Source organism: Lucilia sericata, unplaced genomic scaffold (genome assembly GCF_015586225.1).
Source record: "Lucilia sericata isolate MDLA Ls3-8-SP2 unplaced genomic scaffold, ASM1558622v1 Contig000476F_arrow, whole genome shotgun sequence".
NCBI classification, from domain to species: domain Eukaryota; kingdom Metazoa; phylum Arthropoda; class Insecta; order Diptera; family Calliphoridae; genus Lucilia; species Lucilia sericata.
In genome coordinates, this window is record NW_023994491.1 from 147,796 (window position 1) to 173,417 (window position 25,622).

General features: G+C 31.5%; 1 protein-coding gene across 1 annotated transcript in view; it reads left to right on the plus strand.

Moving 5' to 3' along the window:
* LOC119605335 (uncharacterized protein DDB_G0271670) overlaps positions 1 to 25,622 on the plus strand; it is an 80,738-nt gene that overhangs the window by 17,052 nt on the left and 38,064 nt on the right.

The following is a 25,622-nucleotide window of genomic DNA, read 5'->3' on the forward strand; positions in this document are numbered from 1 at the left end:
GTTCTAGTTTGTTCTAGTTCTGTTCTAGTCTGTTCTAGTTCTGTTTAGTTCTTTTAGTTCTTTTCTAGTTTCTGTTCTAGTTCTGTTCTAGTTCTGTTCTAGTTCTGTTCTAGTTCTGTTCTAGTTCTGTTCTAGTTCTGTTCTAGTTCTGTTCTAGTTCTGTTCTAGTTCTGTTCTAGTTCTGTCTAGTTCTGTTCTAGTTCTGTTCTAGTTCTGTTCTAGTTCTGTTCTAGTTCTGTTCTAGTTCTGTTCTAGTTCTGTTCTAGTTCTGTTCTCTATGTTCTAGTTCTGTCTAGTTGTTCTAGTTCTGTTCTAGTTCTGTTCTAGTTCTGTTCTAGTTCTGTTCTAGTTCTGTTCTAGTTCTGTTCTAGTTCTGTTCTAGTTCTGTTCTGTTGTTCTAGTGTTCTAGTTCTGTTCTAGTTCTGTTCTAGTTCTGTTCTAGTTCTGTTCTAGTTCTGTTCTAGTTCTGTTCTAGTTCTGTTCTAGTTCTGTTCTAGTTCTGTTCTAGTTCTGTTCTAGTTCTGTCTAGTTCTGTTCTAGTTCTGTTCTAGTTCTGTTCTAGTTCTGTTCTAGTTCTGTTCTAGTTCTGTTCTAGTTCTGTTCTAGTTCTGTTCTAGTTCTGTTCTAGTTCTGTTCTAGTTCTGTTCTAGTTCTGTTCTAGTTCTGTTCTAGTTCTGTTCTAGTTCTGTTCTAGTTCTGTTCTAGTTCTGTTCTAGTTCTGTTCTAGTTCTGTTCTAGTTCTGTTCTAATTCTGTTCTAGTTTGTTCTAGTTCTGTTCTAGTTCTGTTCTAATTCTGTTCTAGTTCTGTTCTAGTTCTGTTCTAGTTCAAGTTCTGTTCTAGTTAGTTCTGTTCTAGTTCTAGTTCAAGTTCTGTTCTAGTTCAGTTCTGTTCTAGTTCAGTTCTGTTCTAGTTCAGTTCTAGTTCTGTTCTAGTTCTGTTCTAGTTCTGTTCTAGTTCTGTTCTAGTTCTGTTCTAGTTCTGTTCTAGTTCTGTTCTAGTTCTAGTTCTGTTCTAGTTCTGTTCTAGTTCTGTTCTAGTTCTGTTCTAGTTCTGTTCTAGTTCAGTTCTAGTTCTAGTTCAGTTCTAGTTCTTGTTCTAGTTCTGTTCTATTTACCTGTTAGTTCTGTTTCTAGTTCTGTCTAGTTCTTGTTCTAGTTCTGTTCTAGTTTCTGTTCTAGTTCTGTTCTAGTTGTTTCTGTTTCGTTCTGTTCTAGTTCTGTTCGAGTTCTGTTCTAGTTCTGTTCTAGTTCTGTTCTAGTTCTGTTCTAGTTCTGTTTCTAGTTCTGTTCTAGTTTCTGTTCTAGTTCTGTTCTAGTTCTGTTCTAGTTCTGTTCTAGTTCTGTTCTAGTTCTGTTCTAGTTTGTGTTCTAGTTCTGTTCTAGTTCTGTTCTAGTTCTGTTCTAGTTCTGTTCTAGTTCTGTTCTAGTTCTGTTCTAGTTCTGTTCTAGTTCAAGTTCAAGTTCAAGTTTTGTTCTAGTTCTAGTTCTAGTTCTAGTTCTGTTCTGTTCTGTTCTAGTTCTGTTCAGTTCTGTTCTAGTTCTGTTCTATTTCTGTTCTAGTTTCAAGTTCTGTTCTAGTTCTGTTCTAGATCTGTTCTAGTTCTGTTGTAGTTTCTGCTTTAGTTGTGTTCTACTTCTTTTCTACTTCTGTTCTAGTTCTCTTCCAGTTCTGTTAAATTTTGTCTAATAACCCCTTTTTCATTAGAAACACTACCATTTCGTTAATATATGTTTAACATAATGTTCGGTTGATGTTTCGTGTCCTTTGGGATTTGTGTTTCCATTACAATAGTATACATTTTTATATTCTTTCGTTTCTATTTGCTTATTCCAAAACAATTTTAGATTTAATGATAACATACGATGATAGCAGCAGTTTATATGTTTTTTAACCAGAAGAAAAAAAAACGAACGGAAAACTAAAATCCTAGTAGCTTATTGGAGGGAAAAATCATGAGGCAGTTAAAAGAAATTGTAACATTTTTCAAAGGATTGTGTATTGTGTTTATTGAGATTTCGGCTTCCTTTTCTACTCTGAATGGTTGAAAAGGCCCGGAAGTTATAAAAATAAGCACAAAGTTAGAATGAAACCAAAAGAGAGAAACTAAAAATAGCCTTGAAATTTATAAGATTTTGCTTAGGGGGCTTTAAGGGAAAGGTTATACATATTTATGTGTTAATTATGTGAAAAAAAAGTTTGATTTGCAAATGTCGCAAATGTACTGAATTGACAGATTTAGGAGTGATGGTTTCTCTTCTACTAATTTTTAGGATTTGCCTTAAATTCTTTCTTCAAATACATATTTAGAAGAATTTCTCATGTAGCATCCGCTTAATTAATCAGTAAACAACCTTTCTAGAATTTTAATTGCAGTGGTTTTCAACATCCCCGAACCTTAAATCTAAGAAATTTTCTAGTAAGGATTAGAATGCTTTCTTTTTATAAGATTATAATTTCCTTTACTTGTGCGTCATAGAAATTATGAAATACAATTAAAATTTTAATGTTTAAACGCGGGAAAAATATTATTAATCCTTATGCATGCCAAAAATAGCTTAAAATTTATGTAAAGCTTTGAGTATTCTTTCCTCAGGGTTATTTATGTTACACATATGGTTTTAATAAATTAATTTTAAATTAAAGAAAATATTTGAGTATAAAACTCATATTGGCTTCCCCAAAGTTTCTAAGAAAAAAACGACGTATACTTATTATAATTAAATTTGGAATTAAATATTAAGTATGCGCAAACCGCATCCATTACTTATGTTACTTAAAATGTTTTTTAAAGTGTTAAAGCTATTACATAATGAAATTGACAATTTTTAGTTCTATTTTAAACTCAGTTGTTGTTCAGTTTCTAGTTCAATTTTATCTCTGTTCTAGTTCAGTTCTGGTTCAGTTCTAGTTCAGTTCTAGTTCAGTTCTAGTTCAGTTCTAGTGCAGTTCTAGTTCAGTTCTAGGTTCAGTTCTAGTTCAGTTCTAGTTCAGTTCTAGTTCAGTTCTAGTTCAGTTCTAGTTCAGTTCTAGTTCAGTTCTAGTTCAGTTCTAGTTCAGTTCTAGTTAAGTTCTAGTTAAGTTCTAGTTCAGTTCTAGTTCAGTTTCTAGTTCATTCTAGTTCAGTTCTAGTTCAGTTCTAGTTCAGTTCTAGTTCAGTTCTAGTTCAGTTCTAGTTCAGTTCTAGTTCAGTTCTAGTTCAGTTCTAGTTCAGTTCTAGTTCAGTTCTAGTTCAGTTCTAGTTCAGTTCTAGTTCAGTTTCTAGTTCAGTTCTAGTTCAGTTCTAGTTCAGTTCTAGTTCAGTTCTAGTTCAGTTCTAGTTCAGTTCTAGTTCAGTTCTAGTTCAGTTCTAGTTCAGTTCTAGTTCAGTTCTAGTTCAGTTCTAGTTCAGTTCTAGTTCAGTTCTAGTTCAGTTCTAGTTCAGTTCTAGTTCAGTTCTAGTTCAGTTCTAGTTCAGTTCTAGTTCAGTTCTAGTTCAGTTCTAGTTCAGTTCTAGTTCAGTTCTAGTTCAGTTCTAGTTCAGTTCTAGTTCAGTTCTAGTTCAGTTCTAGTTCAGTTCTAGTTCAGTTCTAGTTCAGTTCTATTCAGTTCAGTTCTAGTTCAGTTCTAGTTCAGTTCTAGTTCGTTCTAGTTCATGTTCTAGTTCAGTCTAGTTCAGTTCTAGTTCAGTTTATACGTTGCAGTTCTAGTTCAAGTTCTAGTTCAGTTCTTCAGTTCTAGTTCAGTTCTAGTTCAGTGTCTAGTTCAGTTCTAGTTCAGTTCTAGTTCAGTTCTAGTTCAGTTCTAGTTCATTTCTAGTTCAGTCTATTTCAGTTCTAGTTCAGTTCTAGTTCAGTTATAGTTCGTTCTAGTTCAGTTCTAGTTCATTTCTTGTACAGTTCCAGTTCATCAATATATCGCTCATCTAGATTCCTTTAAGTTGTTATAAAATTCTTACTATATGCCCCTTAAAGTATACTAATATTTTATACTATTAACAAAACCATTAATTAATTGACGCCAGCTATAAATTCTTAAACTGTTTCAGTTATTTACGAAATTTGTACATTTTTTCCAATTATAAAATATGTGACATTTGTAGTTTCAATTTAATTGAACGGCTGGGTAAAGTGTCTGTGTCTGAGGCAAAGACTCAAACACATTCACTCATATGAGGGCAACATACCATAAGCACAAAAAAAACTAAGAACTTTAGTTATATAAACATGGTTTATTTAATATGTCCATGCTGTTCTTAGCCAACTTAACTAAATGCCAATTACATTTTTAGTTTTACAAGAAAATAACAAAAAAATTCTCGTACTCACTCACACACACACATATCCTGTTTCATTGTATAGTATTGTTGCCTCATAAAATGTTTTCTGTGTTGCTCAACTTAGTTGCTGTTGTCATCCTGTACAAACGCACACGTACAGTGAGCGTTCATTTTATCACATGTTAAAGTTAAAAGTTTTATAGTCTTTCTTGTAGTTTGTTATCTACCCAGGACACAGAGACATTTTTTTGTCATGAATATATGCAACAACAACACCATACTGGCATTTTTAAAGCCTTACAAGCAAAATAGTGTGGCACATGTGTGTTGTAGGCCAATAAGAATGTTTAAGCAAAAAAAAAGTTTTTATAAAAAACGTAGTGCTAGTTGTAGATTGTAAGTGGCATTTTAAAATTATTTTGTGGCTGTAAGGTTTAATATTAAATCTAGTTGGTTATATAAACTAACAGCTGCAGTATAGTTTTAGGCTTTGGGAATGTGTGTTAATTTAAACACTAAAGTCAGGACTTAAGTTTAAATACTGTTTGAGTGTTTTAATAATTCTTTAGGCTGCTCTTCTACAAAACTTTATCATAAAGGATATTCTTCCAACAATTCAAAATCTCTAATTGTAGTTCACCTTACAATTTCGTTGCTACTTCACATTTTCATCACCTTTACGTGTTTATCTAGTTTATTTACCACACAATACAAGTGCGTTCATTTTAAATTGTTTTGTTTAAAATTTAACAAAAAGTAAAAAAAGTTGGAAAAAAAAGAACACTATCACGTATGGGTCATATAAACAGAAGCACGACTAAATGTTTGTTTAATTTAAACTATAGTTTTACAAATTGTTTTCTATATTCAATTACAGAAATGCCACAAGGTGGCAGAGACAGTAAATAAAATTTGATTGGGGCAACTTAAAATAAACGTTTTCTAAACACAACAAAAAAAACTGTGGGAAATTGGCCAAAGGGTTGGGAAAGGAAGAAAATAAATTGTTAGAGAGTTAATTAGAAACGTAAGAAGGTATTTAAAGGAAACAAAAGAAAAAGTGAGCAGTTGAGATTTATTTTAGATAATTGCGTAAAAGAAAGATAAATGAGGCTTTCAGTAAACTGTTTAAGAAAAGGAATTTTTAAAGTAATTTTTTATCAAAACGGAAGTAAATAGAAAATAGAACAAAACAAGAGCTACAACTGAACTAGAACTGAACTAGAACTGAACTCGAACTGAACTAGAACTGACTAGAACTGAACTAGAACTGAACTAGAACTGAACTAGAACTGAACTAGAACTGAACTAGAACTGAACTAGAACTGAACTAGAACTGAACTAGAACTGAACTAGAACTGAACTAGAACTGAACTAGAACTGAACTAGAACTGAACTAGAACTGAACTAGAACTGAACTAGAATGAACTAAACTGAACTAGAACTGAACTAGAACTGAACTAGAACTGAACTAGAACTGAACTAGAACTGAACTAGAACTGAACTAGAACTGAACTAGAACTGAACTAGAAACTAGAACTGAACTAGAACTGAACTAGAACTGAACTAGAACTGAACTAGAACTGAACTAGAACTGAACTAGAACTGAACTAGAACTGAACTAGAACTGAACTAGAACTGAACTAGAACTGAACTAGAACTGAACTAGAACTGAACTAGAACTGAACTAGAACTGAACTAGAACTGAACTAGAACTGAACTAGAACTGAACTAGAACTGAACTAGAAACTGAACTAGAACTGAACTAGAACTGAACTAGAACTGAACTAGAACTGAACTAGAACTGAACTAGAACTGAACTAGAACTGAACTAGAACTGAACTAGAACTGAACTAGAACTGAACTAGAACTGACTAGAACTGAACTAGAACTGAACTAGAACTGAACTAGAACTGAACTAGAACTGAACTAGAACTGACTAGAACTGAACTAGAACTGAACTGAACTACTGAACTAGAACTGAACTAGAACTGAACTAGAACTGAACTAGAACTGAACTAGAACTGAACTAGAACTGAACTAGAACTGAACTAGAACTGAACTAGAACTAACTAGAACTGAACTAGAACTGAACTAGAACTGAACTAGAACTGAACTAGAACTGAACTAGAACTGAACTAGAACTGAACTAGAACTGAACTAGAACTGAACTAGAACTGAACTAGAACTGAACTAGAACTGAACTAGAACTGAACTAGAACTGAACTAGAACTGAACTAGAACTGAACTAGAACTGAACTAGAACTGAACTAGAACTGAACTAGAACTGAATAGAACTGAACTAGAACTGAACTAGAACTGAACTAGAACTGAACTAGAACTGAACTAGAACTAACTAGAACTGAACTAGAACTGAACTAGAACTGAACTAGAACTGAACTAGAACTGAACTAGAACTGAACTAGAACTGAACTAGAACTGAACTAGAACTGAACTAGAACTGAACTAGAACTGAACTAGAACTGAACTAGAACTGAACTAGAACTGAACTAGAACTGAACTAGAACTGAACTAGAACTGAACTAGAACTGAACTAGAACTGAACTAGAACTGAACTAGAACTGAACTGGAACTGAACTAGAACTGAACTAGAACTGAACAAGAACTGAACTAGAACTGAACTAGAACTGAACTAGAACTGAACTAGAACTGAACTAGAACTGAACTAGAACTGAACTAGAACTGAACTAGAACTGAACTAGAACTGAACTAGAACTGAACTAGAACTGAACTAGAACTGAACTAGAACTGAACTAGAACTGAACTAGAACTGAACTAGAACTGAACTGATAGAACTGAACTAGAACTGAACTAGAACGAACTAGAACTGAACTAGAACTGAACTAGAACTGAACTAGAACTGAACTAGAACTGAACTAGAACTGAACTAGAACTGAACTAGAACTGAACTAGAACTGAACTAGAACTGAACTAGAACTGAACTAGAACTGAACTGAACTGAACTGAACTAGAACTGAACTAGAACTGAACTAGAACTGAACTAGAACTGAACTAGAACTGAACTAGAACTGAACTAGAACTGAACTAGAACTGAACTAGAACAGACTAACTGAACTGGAACTGAACTAGAACTGAACTAGAACTGAACTGGAACTGAACTAGAACTGAACTAGAACTGAACAAGAACTGAACCAGAACTGAACTAGAACTGAACTAGAACTGTTCTAAAAACTAACCTAGAACTGATTGTAAATGAGAACTTATCATTATGTGCTTTGATTCCGTTCAAATGCCTCGGGATGGGTTTATGAAAACTTTGCATTTTATTCATGCTATTATCTAAATTATTTAAAATGTGTATCATGACATTCATTATTTTCTTTATTTATTGATTTATTTGGTTACTCCCATTAATAAAGTGAATACAAATGCATTAAATAAACGTTTATCATTCAAGGAAACGGATGTTTTATATCAACTTCCGTATAAAACTCGTAATTTTGCAATAAAATTCAAACAATAAAAGCAAACAATTGTTTGAAATCTTTTAGGCTAAATTAAATTTAAAAGGAATTTTTTAAATCTTATGGAAAATGAAAAACTACAAAAATAAAAGTTTTTTCCAGAGAAGTAACATTATCTCGCTATACAATATGACCCACTTTATCTTAAAAGTTTCTAGTTTTTCCTGCAACTATACTAAAACTATATAATCTGGCCACTAATAATGTAATGTAGTCAGCGGTTTTTATTTCCAAGTTATTTATTCTTTCAGCTTCTAATGTTTCCTTTGTTATCTCTTTTATATGCAGAAAAGAAAAGAGGAAACATTATTTTGCGTTACACACTCTAAAAGTCAGTTAGTTCTCTACTCTAAGCTGCTGCTAGTTACACTTCCGTTTCCTTTTTTGCCTGTCAATAGAAGGCTGGTGGTGATGTAAAATATTTTTATAAAAAAAAAACTATTTTTAAAACAATTTCATTTTTCTCTCTGTATGTATTACAGTTTCATAGAATATTTAAACAAAACAAATGTTGGGAAAAAAAACTGAAAGAAAAGATAAGCATAAAAAACTGTATTGTAGTTTTGTTTCTAGTTTTTAACATTAATAGATCTAAGTCTTAATACAAGGATACTACTTGCTTACGTATGTACATCCAAGCATATTTATATTTACGTACAATTGGCAGGATAATATTGTGTTTTTTTTCCTCTTTTGTTACTGTTGGCTGTTGTTATTGCTTTGAAGAGTATGTTGTCTGTATGTGGCAGAAATAATTGAAATTTTATTTCTTAAATCTCCAACATAATAAATTTTTAGCTGATAAAAAGGATTTTATTCGCAATATTGTTACACATATAAAATATTTCAGTTTAAGTTTGAAGGCGGAAATGTACATGTTTAAAATTTATCAAAAGTTTAACAGTTTTTTAAATAGTTTAACTCAGAATGTGTCTATACAAGATTTTATACAATTTTTCTGTTTTGATCAGATCCCAAGCCACTTTTTGAAACAAAAATTATAAAAGTTTGAGCATGAGTCTTTATAGATCAATACTAGTTCAGTTCAGTTCAGTTCTAGTTCAGTTCTAGTTCAGTTCTTGTTCAGTTCTAGTTCAGTTCTAGTTCAGTTCTAGTTCAGTTCTAGTTCAGTTCTAGTTCAGTTCTAGTTCAGATATAGTTCAGTTCTAGTTCAGATCTAGTTCAGTTCTAGTTCAGTTCTAGTTCAGTTCTAGTTCAGTTCTAGTTCAGTTCTAGTTTCAGTTCTAGTTCAGTTCTAGTTCAGTTCTAGTTCAGTTCTAGTTCAGTTCTAGTTCAGTTCTAGTTCAGTTCTAGTTCAGTTCTCTAGTTCAGTTCTAGTTCAGTTCTAGTTCAGTTCTAGTTCAGTTCTAGTTCAGTTCTAGTTCAGATATAGTTCAGTTCTAGTTCAGATCTAGTTCAGTTCTAGTTCAGTTCTAGTTCAGTTCTAGTTCAGTTCTAGTTCAGTTCTAGTTCAGTTCTAGTTCAGTTCTTTCAGTTCTAGTTCAGTTCTAGTTCAGTTCTAGTTCAGTTCTAGTTCAGTTCTAGTTCAGTTCTAGTTCAGTTCTAGTTCAGTTCTAGTTCAGTTCTAGTAGTCTAGTTCAGTTCTAGTTCAGTTCTAGTTCAGTTCTAGTTCAGTTCTAGTTCAGTTCTAGTTCAGTTCTAGTTCAGTTCTAGTTCAGGTTCTAGTTCAGTTCTAGTTCAGTTCTAGTTCAGTTCTAGTTCAGTTCTAGTTCAGTTCTAGTTCAGTTCTAGTTCAGTTCTAGTTCAGTTCTAGTTCAGTTCTAGTTCAGTTCTAGTTCAGTTCTAGTTCAGTTCTAGTTCAGTTCTAGTTCAGTTCTAGTTTAGGTTCTAGTTCAGTTCTAGTTTAGTTCTAGTTCAGTTCTAGTTCAGTTCTAGTTCAGTTCTAGTTCAGTTCTAGTTCAGTTCTAGTTCAGTTCTAGTCAGTTCTAGTTCAGTTCTAGTTCAGTTCTAGTTCAGTTCTAGTTCAGTTCTAGTTCAGTTCTAGTTATATCAGTTCTAGTTCAGTTCTAGTTCAGTTCTAGTTCAGTTCTAGTTCTAGTTCAGTTCTAGTTCAGTTCTTGTTCAGTTCTAGTTCTAGTTCAGTTCTAGTTCAGATCTAGTGCTAGTTCAGTTCTAGTTCACCTTCTACCTCAGTTGTATTTCTATTCTTTTCAACTTATATGAATCAAATATGTGACTCATTTCTTTCCTTACCCTGTTTCCTACCCTTTCCTCATTTTCAGTTTAGGAATCATGTTCAACAATTACAGTTGAATACAGTGATTCACAATAGAAAAAACAAAAACAAAAACAACACCAATAGTAATTGTATAAAGAAATAGTTGTGGTATTATTTTGTTGTGTGTCTATAAAGTACTAATTACAGTTTGTCATGAGAAGTGTAAATGAATTGTCACACAAAAATAGATGAATGGACACATACACACGTTTACTGTGTATAAAATTAACAATGTGATTGCATACACAAGGAAGTAAGGAAGAATAAACATTTACATTTCCATTGCGTTGTGGACAAATATGTTGGTGTAAATATGAAACAATAACTTTATGCTCTTTACAAAACTTTTCAACCTACCCACCTACCGTTATATGTTTGAGCATAAGGAAGTGTTTTTTGCATGTGTCAGCCTTCAATGTATTGTAGTTTTAACTTTCTTTCCTTCTCAGGCAATTTATCTCCTGTGCGTATTGTAATTTTGACAATGATGACAAATATTTCAATACTATAACATCGGTTTCAATAACGCTTCTTTGCTATTGTATTCAAACCTCCTTCCTCCTGTCATGGTAATTATAGCTTTTCATAATGTTGTAAAACATCCATTTAATGACTACAATTAAATAAAAACTATCAAAGGAATAGGATGGGAAATTTAAAAATAAAAGCTTTATAGCATCATAGACCTAAATGAAAAGAAACTGCTCTTTTCAATAAAAACTAAATATTACAGTAAACTTAAGCACAATAAATATTTAGAAAACTTAAATAATATTTTTAATTATAAAGCAAAGTTATGAAAGCATTTAAGTGTTATTAATAAGGGTTTTATCTCGAAAGGCAAAAGAGAAATTTGTAATAATTTAAATGAGAATTATTAATAAACTTAAACGATTTAAAAAGATATTTAGATATTTATAACATGAATAATAAATAAATATTCTTTAAATTTTAATAAAAGTTCACTGAAGCGTATGAGTATTATCAGTTTGATAAATTATATTATTGTTTGGAAAACAGAGTAAATCTGTTATGAGAATATCCTTTTAACAAAAGTATTAATGAAATGGACAATGAACATAAGAAAATTAATTAATTAAAAAGATTTGGTAAAAATTGAGTTTACACAACTTATGTAAGACTAGGTTAGAACTGAACTAGAACCGAACTAGAACTGAAACTAGACTGAACTTGAACTAATCGAACTGAACTAGAACTGAACTAGAACTGAACTAGAACTGAACTAGAACTGAACTAGAACTGAACTAGAACTGAACTAGAACTGAACTAGAACTGAACTAGAACTGAACTAGAACTGAACTAGAACTGAACTAGAACTGAACTAGAACTGAACTAGAACTGAACTAGAACTGAACTAGAACTGAACTAGAACTGAACTAGAACTGAACTAGAACTGAACTAGAACTAAACTAGAACTGAACTAGAACTGAACTAGAACTGAACTAGAACTGAACTAGAACTGAACTAGAACTGAACTAGAACTGAACTAGAACTGAACTAGAACTGAACTAGAACTAGAACTGAACTAGAACTGAACTAGAACTGAACTAGAACTGAACTAGAACTGAACTAGAACTGAACTAGAACTGAACTAGAACTGAACTAGAACTGAACTAGAACTGAACTAGAACTGAACTAGAACTGAACTAGAACTGAACTAGAACTGAACTAGAACTGAACTAGAACTGAACTAGAACTGAACTAGAACTGAACTAGAACTGAACTAGAACTGAACTAGAACTGAGCTAGAACTGAACTAGAACTGAACTAGAACTGAACTAGAACTGAACTAGAACTGAACTAGAACTGAACTAGAACTGAACTAGAACTGAACTAGAACTGAACTAGAACTAGAACTGAACTAGAACTGAACTAGAACTGAACTAGAACTGAACTAGAACTGAACTAGAACTGAACTAGAACTGAACTAGAACTAGAACTGAACTAGAACTGAACTAGAACTGAGCTAGAACTGAACTAGAACTGAACTAGAACTGAACTAGAACTGAGCTAGAACTGAACTAGAACTGAACTAGAACTGAACTAGAACTGAACTAGAACTGAACTAGAACTGAACTAGAACTGAACTAGAACTGAACTAGAACTGAACTAGAACTGAACTAGAACTGAACTAGAACTGAACTAGAACTGAACTAGAACTGAACTAGAACTGAACTAGAACTGAACTAGAACTGAACTAGAACTGAACTAGAACTGAACTAGAACTGAACTAGAACTGAACTAGAACTGAACTAGAACTGAACTAGAACTGAACTAGAACTGAACTGAACTGAACTAGAACTGAACTAGAACTGAACTAGAACTGAACTTGAACTGAACTAGAACTGAACTAGAACTGAACTAGAACTGAACTAGAACTGAACTAGAACTGAACTAGAACTGAACTAGAACTGAACTAGAACTGAACTAGAACTGAACTAGAACTGAACTAGAACTGAACTAGAACTGAACTAGAACTGAACTAGAACTGAACTAGAACTGAACTAGAACTGAACTAGAACTGAACTAGAACTGAACTAGAACTGAACTAGAACTGAACTAGAACTGAACTAGAACTGAACTAGAACTGAACTAGAACTAGAACTGAACTAGAACTGAACTAGAACTGAACTAGAACTGAACTAGAACTGAACTAGAACTGAACTAGAACTAGACTGAACTGAACTAGAACTGAACTAGAACTGAGCTAGAACTGAACTAGAACTGAACTAGAACTGAACTAGAACTGAGCTAGAACTGAACTAGAACTGAACTAGAACTGAACTAGAACTGAACTAGAACTGAACTAGAACTGAACTAGAACTGAACTAGAACTGAACTAGAACTGAACTAGAACTGAACTAGAACTGAACTAGAACTGAACTAGAACTGAACTAGAACTGAACTAGAACTGAACTAGAACTGAACTAGAACTGAACTAGAACTGAACTAGAACTGAACTAGAACTGAACTAGAACTGAACTAGAACTGAACTAGAACTGAACTAGAACTGAACTAGAACTGAACTAGAACTGAACTAGAACTGAACTAGAACTGAACTAGAACTGAACTAGAACTGAACTAGAACTGAACTAGAACTGAACTAGAACTGAACTAGAACTGAACTAGAACTGAACTAGAACTGAACTAGAACTGAACTAGAACTGAACTAGAACTGAACTAGAACTGAACTAGAACTGAACTAGAACTGAACTAGAACTGAACTAGAACTGAACTAGAACTGCACTAGAACTGAACTAGAACTGAACTAGAACTGAACTAGAGCTGAACTAGAACTAGAACTAAGCCAGACTATATATTAGACTATATATAGACTATAGACTAGACTATATACTAGACTATAGATTAGTCTATAGATTAGACTATAGCCTAGACTACAGACTAGACTATAGACTACACTATGGACTATACTATAAACTAGACTATACACTGGACTGTAGACTAGAGTATAGACTTAACTATAGGCTAGACTAGACCATAGACTGGACTATTGACTACATAATAGACTAGACAATAGACTAAATTATTGGCAAGACTATATAAACTAGTCTATGGAATAAACTACAATCTAGTTTTTTTTTTTTCTTATTTCTTATATTTATCAACCTTAATTTGATGACTTAAATTGTTAAACATTTAGAGCGAAAAATTGAAAAAAGAAAAGCAAAAAAAAGACATGGCAAATTAAGGAAATGTAACAAAGAAAAAAATCAAATAGAAAAACTTGATTGAATATTGCACATAGTACAATTTTTTGTCGCATAATTGCAGGAAAGAACTAAAAATATGAATATTTAATGAGCACTTCCTCTCAAGGCAGCACAAACAAGTCTTTAGCTGCTTCCTAACAAGTTTCAATTAGCTGTATACTAATATTCTAATATTATGCAGTTCTTTTATAGAAAAAATTTTAAACTTTTTAGTTAATTTATGCCAACTAAAGGCAAAAAGAACAGCAAGGATAATAAAAGGATAAAAAGCTAAGCTTAAAGGAAATTATTATATATTTACACTGCAGTTTAATAAATTTCAAATTTAAGCTCTCCTAGTAATTTAACTAATTTTAATTTATGTTTTATGCAAATTCTTAGTCAAAGATTTGTTTTCTTCCAACGTTTAACATTTGTTTTATTAAACTCAAGGGAGCTATTTAGTGACTTGTTTTCTAGTTGAAAAACTATTTTAGAATTTGTTTCTCCCTTTTCAGTGATTTCTATTTTGTGATTCATAAATTTTGTGTTGAGTTAAAATTTATGGTTTTATAAAAATCTGACACTTTAGTTTGTAATATATTGTTGCATGTTTGTTAAACACAAAAAAATCACTTTTTACTTAATGTCCAAAAGCTGTCAAGGTGGAAACAAAAACAAAGAAAATATATAGAAAAATAAATGAATAAATCCTACACATCAACAATAACAACAACAAAAACCATGAACTTGAAAAGTACAGGGGGAAATAGAGGGGAAGTATAGCTAAGAGTAGTCATTCAAACGCGAATTCATGTGTTTCAGTCATACATATTTTGAAGTAATTTGTAAAATTATTTTAATCTGCTTTCTAACTAAAAGTATGCTTGATTTTAATTTTGATAATAAAGATAATTTAGTTGTCTTGCCTTCCCTTTCTAATTGCAAACAAAACAAAATCAGCACTAAAACTATTTTGCTTAGTTTTGCTGCTTTTTAAAAGACCACTCCTTAATATTCTTTTTGCTCTATTTAATGTCCTTTCTAGTTGGTTTATAACTAAATGTTTACAGTATTTAAAAAATAGATTTTTTACAACGTTTGTGTGTTTCGGTAGAGAATGTGTGCAAGGCGGAGAAAGAGAGCAAAGTGTGTATGTGATTGTGCGCAGCAATGCTAGGCAGCCGTAGACACAACGGGCCGACTGGAGTTCATTAGTGGCAAATCGTTTAAATTAAAGCAAAATCGACAAATAGTATATAGTTTCTATGATTATCTATAATCTAGTCTATAGTCTAGTCTATAGTCTAATCTATAGTCCAGTCTATAGTCTAATCTATAGTCCAGTCTATAGTCTAGTCTATAGTCTAGTCTATAGTCTAGTCTATAGTCTAGTCTATAGTCTAGTCTATAGTCTAGTCTATAGTCTAGTCTATAGTCTAGTCTATAGTCTAGTCTATAGTCTAGTCTATAGTCTAGTCTATAGTCTAGTCTATAGTCTAGTCTATAGTCTAGTCTATAGTCTAGTCTATAGTCTAGTCTATAGTCTAGTCTATAGTCTAGTCTATAGTCTAGTCTATAGTCTAGTCTATAGTCTAGTCTATAGTCTAGTCTATAGTCTAGTCTATAGTCTAGTCTATAGTCTAGTCTATAGTCTAGTCTATAGTCTAGTCTATAGTCTAGTCTATAGTCTAGTCTATAGTCTAGTCTATAGTCTAGTCTATAGTCTAGTCTATAGTCTAGTCTATAGTCTAGTCTATAGTCTAGTCTATAGTCTAGTCTATAGTCTAGTCTATAGTCTAGTCTATAGTCTAGTCTATAGTCTAGTCTATAGTCTAGTCTATAGTCTAGTCTATAGTATAGTCTATAGTCTAGTCTATAGTCTAGTCTATAGTCTAGTCTATAGTCTAGTCTATAGTCTAGTCTATAGTCTAGTCTATAGTCTAGTCTATAGTCTAGTCTATAGTCTAGTCTATAGTCTAGTCTATAGTCTAGTCTATAGTCTAGTCTATAGTCTAGTCTATAGTCTAGTCTATAGTCTAGTCTATAGTCTAGTCTATAGTCTAGTCTATAGTCTAGTCTATAGTCTAGTCTATAGTCTAGTCTATAGTCTAGTCTATAGTCTAGTCTATAGTCTAGTCTATAGTCTAGTCTATAGTCTAGTCTATAGTCTAGTCTAGTCTAGTCTATAGTCTAGTCTATAGTCTAGTCTATAGTCTAGTCTATAGTCTAGTCTATAGTCTAGTCTATAGTCTAGTCTATAGTCTAGTCTATAGTCTAGTCTATAGTCTAGTCTATAGTCTAGTCTATAGTCTAGTCTATAGTCTATAGTCTAGTCTATAGTCTAGTCTATAGTCTAGTCTATAGTCTAGTCTATAGTCTAGTCTATAGTCTAGTCTATAGTCTAGTCTATAGTCAAGTCTATAGTCTAGTCTGTAGTCTAGTCTATAGTCTAGTCTATAGTCTAGTCTATAGTCTAGTCTATAGTCTAGTCTATAGTCTAGTCTATAGTCTAGTCTATAGTCTAGTCTATAGTCTAGTCTTAGTCTAGTCTATAGTCTAGTCTATAGTCTAGTCTATAGTCTAGTCTATAGTCTAGTCTATAGTCTAGTCTATAGTCTAGTCTATAGTCTAGTCTATAGTCTAGTCTATAGTCTAGTCTATAGTCTAGTCTATAGTCTAGTCTATAGTCTAGTCTATAGTCTAGTCTATAGTCTAGTCTATAGTCTAGTCTATAGTCTAGTCTATAGTCTAGTCTATAGTCTAGTCTATAGTCTAGTCTATAGTCTAGTCTATAGTCTAGTCTATAGTCTAGTCTATAGTCTAGTCTATAGTCTAGTCTATAGTCTAGTCTATAGTCTAGTCTATAGTCTAGTCTATAGTCTAGTCTATAGTCTAGTCTATAGTCTAGTCTATAGTCTAGTCTATAGTCTAGTCTATAGTCTAGTCTATAGTCTAGTCTATAGTCTAGTCTATAGTCTAGTCTATAGTCTAGTCTATAGTCTAGTCTATAGTCTAGTCTATAGTCTAGTCTATAGTCTAGTCTATAGTCTAGTCTATAGTCTAGTCTATAGTCTAGTCTATAGTCTAGTCTATAGTCTAGTCTATAGTCTAGTCTATAGTCTAGTCTATAGTCTAGTCTATAGTCTAGTCTATAGTCTAGTCTATAGTCTAGTCTATAGTCTAGTCTATAGTCTAGTCTATAGTCTAGTCTATAGTCTAGTCTATATTCTAGTCTATAGTCTAGTCTATAGTCCATCTATAGTCTAGTCTATAGTCTAGTCTATAGTCTAGTCTATAGTCTAGTCTATAGTCTAGTCTATAGTCTAGTATAGTCTAGTCTATAGTCTAGTCTATAGTCTAGTCTATAGTCTAGTCTATAGTCTAGTCTATAGTCTAGTCTATAGTCTAGTCTATAGTCTAGTCTATAGTCTAGTCTATAGTCTAGTCTATAGTCTAGTCTCTATCTAGTCTATAGTCTAGTCTATAGTCTAGTCTATAGTCTAGTCTATAGTCTAGTCTATAGTCTAGTCTATAGTCTAGTCTATAGTCTAGTCTATAGTCTAGTCTATAGTCTAGTCTATAGTCTAGTCTATAGTCTAGTCTATAGTCTAGTCTATAGTCTAGTCTATAGTCTAGTCTATAGTCTAGTCTATAGTCTAGTCTATAGTCTAGTCTATAGTCTAGTCTATAGTCTAGTCTATAGTCTAGTCTATAGTCTAGTCTATAGTCTAGTCTATAGTCTAGTCTATAGTCTAGTCTATAGTCTAGTCTATAGTCTAGTCTATAGTCTAGTCTATAGTCTAGTCTATAGTCTAGTCTATAGTCTAGTCTATAGTCTAGTCTATAGTCTAGTCTATAGTCTAGTCTATAGTCTAGTCTATAGTCTAGTCTATAGTCTAGTCTATAGTCTAGTCTATAGTCTAGTCTGTAGTTTAGTCTATAGTCTAGTCTATAGTCTAGTCTATAGTCTAGTCTGTAGTTTAGTCTATAGTCTAGTCTATAGTCTTGTCTATAGTCTAGTCTATAATCTAGTCTATATTCTAGTCTATAGTCTAGTCTATAGTCTAGTCTATAGTCTAGTCTATAGTCTAGTCTATAGTCTAGTCTATAGTCTAGTCTTTAGTCTAGTCTATAGTCTAGTCTATAGTCTAGTCTATAGTCTAGTCTATAGTCTAGTCTATAGTCTAGTCTATAGTCTAGTCTATTCTTTAGTCTAGTCTATTGTTTAGTCTACAGTCTAGTCCATAGTCTAGTCTATAGTCTAGCTATAGTCTAGTTTATAGTCTAGTTTATAGTCTAGTCTATAGTCTAGTCTATAGTCTAGTCTATAGTCTAGTCTATAGTCTAGTCTATAGTCTAGTCTATAGTCTAGTCTAGTCTATAGTCTAGTCTATAGTCTAGTCTATGGTCTAGTCTATAGTCTAGTCTATAGTCTAGTCCATAGTCTAGTCTATAGTCTAGTATATAGTCTAGTCTATAGTCTAGTCTATAGTCTAGTCTATAGTCTAGTCTATAGTCTAGTCTACAGTCTAGTCTATAGTCTATAGTCTAGTCTATAGTCTAGTCTATAGTCTAGTCTATAGTCTAGTCTATAGTCTATTCTATAGTGTATTCTATAGTGTAGTCTATAGTCTAGTCTATAGTCCAGTCTATAGTCTAGTCTATAGTCTAGTATATAGTCTAGTCTATAGTCTAGTCTATAGTCTAGTCTATAGTCTAGTCTATAGTCTAGTCTATAGTCTAGTATATAGTCTAGTCTATAGTCTAGTCTATAGTCTAGTCTATAGTCTAGTCTATAGTCTAGTCTATAGTCTAGTCTATAGTCTAGTCTATAGTCTAGTCTATAGTCTAGTCTATAGTCTAGTCTATAGTCTAGTTTATAGTCTAGTCTATAGTCTAGTTTATAGTCTAGTCTATAGTCTAGTCTATAGTCTAGTCTATAGTCTAGTCTATAGTCGATATACTATAGTGTAATATATAGTTTAGTCTATAGTCTATTCTATAGTCACTCTCATTGCACCTACCCCAGCTTTTGGTATTTTGACCAGATTTACAAAAGCAAAACAACACAGTAAAAGAGAGTGAGAGTCCAAACCAAGCCTAATATTTCATATGTCCTTAACATTAAATTAAATAATATTATTTATTTCAAAAGCCTTAAAGTGTGAGTGTAGTTGTATGTGTGTGTGTGTTTTAGAGTTTATTTTTTGCTATTTCACCACATTCATACATTTTATTTACAGTTTTAATATTTTTGGCGTGTCATATTTCATTAGCACGAAAATAGTCAGGTAATGTTTTTAAAATACATATAAATCCTAAACAGAAAAAAAAACAATTTCAGCTTATTAGGTGACACATGGCAAGGATTTTTTTGCCGGAATTTCATATATATTTCTAAGTACTAATACTAATCTTATTAATATTAAATTATGACAAAATTATATGAACATTTTTCGAAATAATGACAGCAATTGAAATATTGCGCAAGATGTAGCGCCTCATATTTTAAAGTGTTTTTTGCTGAGTATTAAAAAGACTTTTGTGTGATTTTCTTTTTGCTTTTGTATAAAATCTTTAAAGTGTTTTTCCATAGAATTTTTTTTAAAATATATGAATATTAATGTCATGGTTTTAAACATAAGCATTATTTATCATGCTATAATCTTGAAGAACTCAAGGTCGTTTTGTTATCTCTGTTTCAGTTTATAGTTTGACAAATAAACAATGATGTGACAAAGAAAGGTTAAAGGTTAATGGAAACTACGAAACTAGGAAAGGTAGAGTGTAAATGAGTATGAAAACAAAAATATAATGAATGATATATAATATGAAATCTTTTAAAGACAGATTCCTGCTTTACAGAATTTATAGTACAGTTAAGGAAGTAGAAAAGACTAGAAAGTGGTTTCTAACTTTTGTCGAGACAACATTGTTGTCCACGGTCCAGACTTGCCTATACATGTAGTATTGTCTAAAGTCCAGTTTATAGTGCACCCTTTTGTACTGATTATATTTATTCTATAGTTCGGATTATAGACTTGTCTAAAATCCAGAATTTATTTAGTCTACAGTCCTGACTATAGTATAGCCTATAGTCCAAACTATAGCCTAATCAGTAGTCCCGACTATAAGCTAGCCTATAGACCAGACTATAGTCACAGTATATTATAGTCCAGGAAATTGCCTAGTTTGTAGTCGATAGTCCAAACTATAGTCTAGTCCAAATTCCTGACTGTAGTCTAAAATGTAGTCTGGTGTATTATATAGACTGTATTATATCTATAGTCCACACTAACTAACTAACTAACTAACTAACTAACTAACTAACTAACTAACTACTAACTAACTAACTAACTAACTAACTACTAACTAACTAACTAACTAACTACCTAACTAACTAACTAACTAACTAACTAACTAACTAACTAACTAACTAACTAACTAACTAACTAACTAACTAACTAACTAACTAACTAACTAACTAACTAACTAACTAACTAACTAACTAACTAACTAACTAACTAACTAACTAACTAACTACTAACTAACTAACTACTAACTAACTAACTAACTAACTAACTAACTAACTAACTAACTACTAACTAACTAACTAACTAACTAACTAACTAACTAACTAACTAACTAACTAACTAACTAACTAACTAACTAACTAACTAACTAACTAACTAAAACTAACTAACTAACTAACTAACTAACTAACTAACTAACTAACTAACTAACTAACTAACTAACTAACTAACTAACTAACTAACTACTAACTAACTAACAACTAACTAACTAACTAACTAACTAACCTAACTAACTAACTAACTAACTAAATAACTAACTAACTAACTAACTACTAACTAACTAACTAACTACTAACTAACTAACTAACTAACTAACTAACTAACTAACTAACTAACTAACTACTAACTAACTAACTAACTAACTAACTAACTAACTAACTAACTAACTAACTAACTAACTAACTAACTAACTAACTAACTACTAACTACCTAACTAACTAACTAACTAACTAACTAACTAACTAACTAACTAACTAACTAACTAACTACTAACTAAATAATTCTAACAACTAACTAACTAACTAACTAACTACGAACTAACAACTAACTAACTAACAACTACTAACTAAACTAACTAACTAACTACAACTAACTAACTAACTAACGAAACTAACTAACTAACAACGAACTAACTAACTAACTAACTAACGAACTAACTAACTAACACTAACTAACCTAACTAACTACCTAACTAACTAACTAACTAACTAACTACTAACTAACGAACTAACTAAACTCTAACTAACTAACAACTAACTACTAACTAACTACTAACGAACTAACTAACTAACTAACTAACTAACTAACTAACTACTAACTACCTAACTAACTAACTAACTAACTAACGACTACTAACAACTAACTAACTAACTAACTAACTAACTAACTAACTAACTACCTAAGAACTACTAACTAACTAACTAACTACCTAACTTAACTAACTTACTAACTAATAATTAACTACAACTAATTAACTAACTCACTAACTAACTAACTAACTAACTACTACTAATTACTAACTAACTAACTAACTACTTAACTAACTAACTAACTAACTAACTAACTAACTAACTAACTAACCAACTGTAGTGTAGTACATATTCTAGTTTTGCATATAGTCCAGACTGTAGTCTACTCTACAGTCCAACCAATAGTCTACAGAACTGTATAGCCTATAGAATAGTCATTAGTCCAGCTTATTGTCTTTTCTATACTCCAGCCTATAGTCTAGACTATAATCTAGTTTATAGTCGACTATATAGTCTGGTCCAGTCTAATCTATAAGACCGATAATAAGTTCTACACTCAAATTTGTGTTTCTGATGGACGAACGAGAGTATGGTAGAGTTAGACTTGTGTTAAATATTATAGTAAAGTTAAGTTATTGTGCAAGGATATTTCTCCTTACTTATTGCCCTGTTCTTTCTTCTACATTGTTGTTGTAATCAAATTTTGCTATATTAAAACTAACGAACCATTAGGTTTGTTATAGAAAAAAAAAAAAAGAACTTGCATATGTTGCGAAATATATTGAACAGCAGTTGCAAAAAGAGATTTTGTTGGTATTTAATGTTAAAAGCTCTGGATTTTATTAAATTTGTATGTTATATTAATAATATGCTCTTTAAAATATGCTGAATATTGGCTAGTTTTATAAGCCTTTAAGTAGGCTATGGTATTATATAGATTACAGTAAAAGGATTAAGGTGTTAGAAGTTTTTGGTATATTTTTGAGGGTTAAACCGGGCTGTGAACAAGGGAGGAGTGGTATATTTTGTGGTAAATATGTTTAGATGGTAAATGTTTTAGATTTTAAAGCATTTAAGATGGTTAAAGGTTTTAGTATAGTTTTTGTGAGAGAATGAAAAAAATAACACATTTAGGCCATTAATTAAAGGTCAGCCTAAAAATATGTTATGTTAATTCCCTAGTTCTAGTGGTTAGTGTTGATATTGCTGTTAATAAATTTCATTTTTGTTTTTTGCCAAACATATAGCGGTTTCACCTACACAGTTATTTAAAGGTCACAGCCTTAAAATATGCAATATTTTTTCAACATTTCCGTTAACACTTACAAGTGGCAACATTTTAGACAATAAATAAAAGCTTTTTTGTTACTATTTCTATTAGCAATTTATTTACGAGCACTTTTAATGCACAATAATCAATAATAATTAATTTGTTAGCTTTTTTGTTAATAACAAAAGTAATAAAAACATATATATAGTTAAACACGTAAACCGAACTAATGGTTATGAAAAAACAGGAAAACACAAAGTACTTTTTTTCAATGAAAGTAATATTTTCATAAAAAAAGCGATTTTGCTAAAAAAACAAAAAGGAAACTGAAATATCAATTATAATTTGTCGCATACATTTGTATGTAAATTTATTTATAAAACACAATAAATGTCCTGGCTAAACACTACTGACACTTTTATATAGAAAATACAGTTTTATACAAATTTATGTTGGTATTGATGTATGTATATGTGTGTTGTCTACAGCGGCACATCACTGTCAATACTTGTTAAAATTAGCAATGCATGTCAAAAGGATATAAGTCTAACAACAATCGCAACAGCAGCAAAATACAATAACAACTTGTAATAACAATAATAAATTGAAATATAGCAGGAAAATATATATGATATTTATATACAATTTTTTCTATTTAGATTCATAAATAAAAATGTTATTAGTGGGAAATGTATATTTGAAGAGCTTTTGCCATTTGAATAATCATTCTATGAAAACGATATGACACTTGAGTATGTGTAAATAGTTTTGAAAACACACATAAAAACCTATAAACCTATACATGTAACATCAATATTAAATAAAAATATATTTACAAGGACCTCTAGTAGGTCGGCTTCTTTTTAATGTAATTTGAGTAGCAGCAAAACACACACACACCCACACACATAAAACCTAAAGAGATCAAGTCGAAGCGAAATAAACATAAGGCAACGTAAATGATTGATTTATAGGTTGATTACCATCAATAATATGTGTAAACACTTTTGTAGATTTAAATTAAATAAGAAAAAACAACCAGCACGCATGAGAGTGAGAATTTAAATGCCAACAAGACTATTTGTTATGGAATATATACTTAAGTATAACTTATTATGTCAAAGCTAAACTTATGATATTGCTTTTATACATGCAGATTATTGAAGCAATTTGTTTGCACAATTTGAAATTGAGATTTTATGGAAATAAACATTTGCACTTGAAAAATATTTAATTTATTAGTAATTTATAACTAAAAAATTATAATATATATTAAAGAACATATAAAATTAAAAAAAAAACTTCATCTTTCAAAAAGTTTCTTGATTAAAAATCTCAAAATAAAACAACATTCAATTTTATTTCAAAATTTGGCGTATACTTAATTTTTGAAATATCAGTAAATCATTAATGCGTATACGTACAGCTGTCGCCTCAAAAGCTAAACTTTTCACTTGAAATGTAAAATGTTAAAGTAGACTAGACTGTAGACTAGACTATAGACTAGACTATAGACTAGACTATAGACTAGACTATAGACTAGACTATAGACTAGACTATAGACTAGACTATAGACTAGACTATAGACTAGACTATAGACTAGACTATAGACTAGACTATAGACTAGACTATAGACTAGACTATAGACTAGACTATAGACTAGACTATAGACTAGACTATAGACTAGACTATAGACTAGACTATAGACTAGACTATAGACTAGACTATAGACTAGACTATAGACTAGACTATAGACTAGACTATAGACTAGACTATAGACTAGACTATAGACTAGACTATAGACTAGACTATAGACTAGACTATAGACTAGACTATAGACTAGACTAGACTATAGACTAGACTATAGACTAGACTATAGACTAGACTATAGACTAGACTATAGACTAGACTATAGACTAGACTATAGACTAAACTATAGACTAGACTATAGACTAGACTATATACTAGACTGACTATACTAGACTATGGACTAGACTATAGACTAGACTAAAGACTAGACTATAGACTAGACTATTAACTAGACTACAGACTAGACTATAGAATAGACTATAGACTAGACTATAGACTATACTATAGACTAGACTATAGACTATACTATAGACTAGACTATAGACTAGACTATAGACTAGATTGTAGACTAGACTATAGACTAGACTATAGACTAGACTATAGACTAGACTATAGACTGGACTATATACTAGACTATAGACTAGATTGTAGACTAGACTATAGACTAGACTATAGACTAGACTATAGACTAGACTATAGACTAGACTATAGACTAGACTATAGACTAGACTATAGACTAGACTATAGACTAGACTATAGACTATAGACTAGACTATAGACTAGACTATAGACTAGACTATAGACTAGTCTATAGTCCAGTCTATAGTCCAGTCTATAGTCTAGCCTATAGTCTAGTCTATAGTCTAGTCTATAGTCTAGTCTATAGTCTAGTCTATAGTCTACTCTATAGTCTAGTCTATAGTCTAGCTCTATAGTCTAGTCTATAGTCTAGTCTATAGTCTAGTCTATAGTCTAGTCTATAGTCTAGTCTATAGTCTAGTCATAGTCTAGTCTATAGTCTAGTCTATATCTAGTCATGTCTGTCCTATAGTCTAGTCTATAGTCTAGTCTATAGTCTAGTCTATAGTCTAGTCTATAGTCTAGTCTATAGTCTAGTCTATAGTCTAGTCTATAGTCTAGTCTATTAGTCTAGTCTAGTCTAGTCTATAGTCTAGTCTATAGTCTAGTCTATAGTCTAGTCTATAGTCTAGTCTATAGTCTAGTCTATAGTCTAGTCTATAGTCTAGTCTATAGTCTAGTCTATAGTCTAGTCTATAGTCTAGTCTATAGTCTAGTCTATAGTCTAGTCTATAGTCTAGTCTATAGTCTAGTCTATAGTCTAGTCTATAGTCTAGTCTATAGTCTAGTCTATAGTCTAGTCTATAGTCTAGTCTATAGTCTAGTCTAGTCTAGTCTATAGTCTAGTCTATAGTCTAGTCTATAGTCTAGTCTATAGTCTAGTCTATAGTCTAGTATATAGTCTAGTCTATAGTCTAGTCTATAGTCTAGTCTATAGGTCTAGTCTATAGTCTAGTCTATAGTCTAGTATATAGTCTAGTCTATAGTCTAGTCTATAGTCTAGTCTATAGTCTAGTCTATAGTCTAGTCTATAGTCTAGTCTATAGTCTAGTCTATAGTCTATAGTCTAGTCTATAGTCTAGTCTATAGTCTAGTCTATAGTCTA